We start from the raw sequence: 4,181 nt of genomic DNA, 5'->3' as shown, positions 1-4,181 counted from the left end.
TACAAAATTTCAAAAAATGTTTTATAATGTGTAATAAGTGTTCGTATTTTTTAAGTTACCTAGTATAAAGATCTCCGAGTTAATAATGCACTGGCCCTCCCTTTCTTTAGCATCTCTTGGAAGTAAACAAATCTTGCACGTTTATATTTACAAAAAGCCACGCCAACTGCCGATAAGGTTTTAAAACCTTTGGACACAGCATTCTCTTTTACACGACTCTGGTGGCACTCAAAATAAGAGGTTTTTAAGAAAACCCTTTGTATGTGGGCGTCGACGTGCTTTATCTCAATCGTAATGTGGTACACTAGTTCCGTGTGAATAATTACGGTTGGAGAGATAAGAATATGACGCAAACGGGGAGCGACAAAAACGAATATATGTGTTTAAGCGACAATCGACTCGGATGACTTTACAACGCTCTAAAACATGTTCTACTGCATTGTACATAGTGGTATGTTCTTAACGTTAAATAGATTTAACTATTTCTATCCTTGTGTTTTGTTTAATTATTTTTCTTCTAAAAACAGTTGCGCCCAACTATTGTATCAACTAAATATTCTCTTTAGTCAATAACCTTCAATTTAAATTTTCATTTATTTCAGTTCAATTTCTTATTTTTTTAGTTCCACTGTTAGTTGACATACCCATTTATCCAAATGAGCCTGATCGCTGAAAATTATTTTTAATGAAGGTTAGGATCAGTTTTCAATTGGTCCCGAGCTCATTTAAGGAATATACGTAGTTGTCTATAGTCGTTTATTTTCAGCTCCTGGGTAAGTTGAATTTTGTAGGGATGCAGTCCCAAGTCATAATCCAAAATTCGTTAAGTTGTGGTTTGTGAAAGGCCGAGTTATGCATTATTGTGCAAAGACAGTAACATGACAGTAACATATTATATTATATACTTTTTGTAATTCTGTAACAAGAATAATTCTAGTAGGACACGTACTAGGATTAAAAAGAATATACTTTACTTTCAATCTTAGGATTTCATAACTGTGATGCAAATGAAACTTCTGATTTTTGATGTAAACCGATATTTTAGCTAAAGACGAAGCAGTCATAAAAATAACCACAGTGGCTTAAGAGGATGGGTTTATACGTATTTTCGGCTGCAATGCTATTCAAAGGGGGATTCATTTTTTTTTCGAATCCTGAGAAAACTAATGAGTATTTTTGAAAAATTTAAACGCAGAATGAAATATTACGTTATTGGCGAGTGCCGAAAGTCCCTGAGAACTTCTATAATGTTTATTTTAATAAGTTTCAGGGGTGAAAAACTAAGAGAAAATTTAGTGTGATATTTAATTTAAAATATCTCATTCAAAATAAACTTTTTATTTATTCTAAGGAACTTTGGGCCCTCCGTAATAATATAGTCTTTAATTCTGCGTTTAAATTTTTCAAAAATATTTATTACTTTTTTCAGGATTCGAAAAAAATTAACACAATGTCCGTGGTAATATTTCCAAATCTATCTTTGTCATACAACGCACTCAGTCGAATAGAATATTGTCAGCATACTGTCAGTCAGACAGTGACAATCAGTGACAATTTTAAATATTTGACATGGCATCGGGAATATTTCCATCGGGATATATAGTGTATTTGATAAATAATTGATTTAACACCTGAACTTAATAAAAAGTTATTTATTGTTATTATTTGTGGAAGATCCAAGCAGAGAATACATCAGGATAAAATATTCTGTGATCCAAGTATTTTGTTGTTAAAGATGTTCAAAACTGTAAGCGTTCCATAGTAACAATATAATATTAAAAAATCACTTTAACACTTTTCCTCTTTTCTCGATTGAGTATTAGTTTTTGTTGTACGTACAAATTATTACAATCACTGAATACATACTTAGTGAAAAAATTATCACATTTATTAACTTAATTAATAATTTGCAATAATTATAAAAATAACAGTTATCCAAGAACATTCAAAAGCCATCTCTTTAAATTAATGATGACATTTTCAAGTAGAATGACATTCTAGTAATGTTTACATACCCATACGAGTGTGAATTTTACTACACGTAATTTGCTGTGTAAAGACAGAAAAAGTAGGGATACCCGTAAAATATTTGCGAATTATGAACCGATGGCCTTAAGGGAGTGGCTACCTATAAAAGAGAAAAAATAAATGTGGATACAACATTCACTATAGTTCGCTGAAAGCTATACAGACACAATGTCTGTAGGAGATAATACAAGAGAAAAACTCCTAAACTAGAAAGTCATTTTGGTGATTCATAGAATCGTGTATACACAAACCCCTAAAAGTCATTCCACAATCCAGTATTTTAGATAAAAAATATTTAGCACTACCTGATCTACATCATCTATTTATTCTTCTTGTTGTGCCGTCTTCTAACGAAGGATGTTTAATTCGTCTTAAAACTTCTTCGTTTGAGACTTTTGCAGTTTAAGGAATTTTCAGAATACGCCTATATACATTTTCACATTATCGACCAAACATAACATTCGACGAACCTCAATCTAATGTCCATATCAATTTCTTATTTGTAAACATTGACTTTTATTTTATAAATCTTTTTCGAGCTATTTCTGTTCTGACCTTCTCTTCTTCTTCTTCTTAACACAGGCGAGACTCGTTGGTCTCTGGCACTTGGTCATAAGACTTTTGTACCAAACCCTGTTCTTCTCCTGTGGTCTCAACAAAGGCCAACAGTCTTCTTATTGGTAGTTTTAGGATCTTTTCTGGTTCAAACCTCATTTGACCAGTGAAGTCCTGCCTTACATCACCTAGCACACTGCAATGGCATAGTATGTGTATGGCAGTCTCTTCTTCCATTTCGCACATTCTGCACCATGGTTTATTCACCTTCTCTAGTTTGTATAGGTGATTTCTTAAACAGCAATGTTCAGTCACCATTTCAGTGACCGTTTTCATCTCTCGTTTATTGAGATTCCAAACTGTTCGAGAGTTTTTTGTCAATATTCTTGATTATTTTTTTTAGTCTGGATTTGCCCTTGAGTGGTTCTCCATTTATTTTGATGATTCTTTATCAGCCATTTCTGAACCTCGTTTTTCGTAGCATCTTTAGTGATGCCACAGAAAGGTTCTGGGCCTTCGAAAGTTTCTCTCGAGCCTTGTTTCGCTAACATATCTGCTCGCCCGTTCCCATGCACCCCTTCATGGCGCGGCACCCATATTAAAGACATTTTATTGTAAAGTAAGTTATCAGTCGAAGTAGCACAGAAAATGAAAATAAATATCGTTCCCATACCACCAGATTGACAGCAGGTGGAATACTTTCTTTGGTTACACCTCCTGAGATTTTCAAAATTTATAAATCAAACAGGATGCCGAGGAAATTAAGATGAGAGAATTTTAAATAATTCACAACTCATCTGCTCAGCGTGGCAAAAGTTCCAACAAGAAAGATTCCTTAATACTTCTACAAAAGAGTAAATGAACTAAAAATGTATAAACATTTACAATTTCTTTGCAACACGAAAATGCAGCAGCTGCATAATACTCTGGTTAAATCGGAGAGTGCAGGAAGAGTCTATACCGGTTTCGGAGGTCTTTTCTCCCTCATAAGTAGTCACATATCCTCTTCTTTCCGATTTTTCCACGTATCATACTTTGGGCCCTTCCGAATTGCAAAGAAAGAAATGTCACGGATGAACTAGAGCCATCTACCGAAAAACAAAGTAAGTTATCAATCGAAGTAGCACAGAAGACGACAATAAATATCGTTCCCGTACCATCGATGAGGAGGAAAAGACCTCCAAAACCGGTATAGACTCTTCCTGCACTCTCCGATTTAACCAGAGTATTATGCAGCTGCTGCATGTTCGTGTTGCAAAGAAATTGAAAATGTTTATACATTTTTAGTTCATTTACTCTTTTGTAGAAGTATTAAGGAATCTTTCTTGTTGGAACTTTTGCCACGCTGAGCAGATGAGTTGTGAATTATTTAAAATTCTCTCATCTTAATTTCCTCGGCATCCTGTTTGATTTATAAATTTTGAAAATCTCAGGAGTTGTAACCAAAGAAAGTATTCCACCTGTTGTCAATCTGGTGGTACGGAACGATATTTATTTTCATTTTCTGTGCTACTTCGACTGATAACTTACTTTGTTTTTCGGTATAGATGGCTCTAGTTCATCCGTGACATTTCTTTCTTTGCAATTCGGAAGGACCC

This window comes from Diabrotica virgifera, chromosome 9 (genome assembly GCF_917563875.1).
Source record: "Diabrotica virgifera virgifera chromosome 9, PGI_DIABVI_V3a".
Lineage (NCBI taxonomy): Eukaryota > Metazoa > Arthropoda > Insecta > Coleoptera > Chrysomelidae > Diabrotica > Diabrotica virgifera.
The sequence above is the reverse complement of the archived record's forward strand: the minus strand, read 5'-3'. Positions refer to the sequence as shown.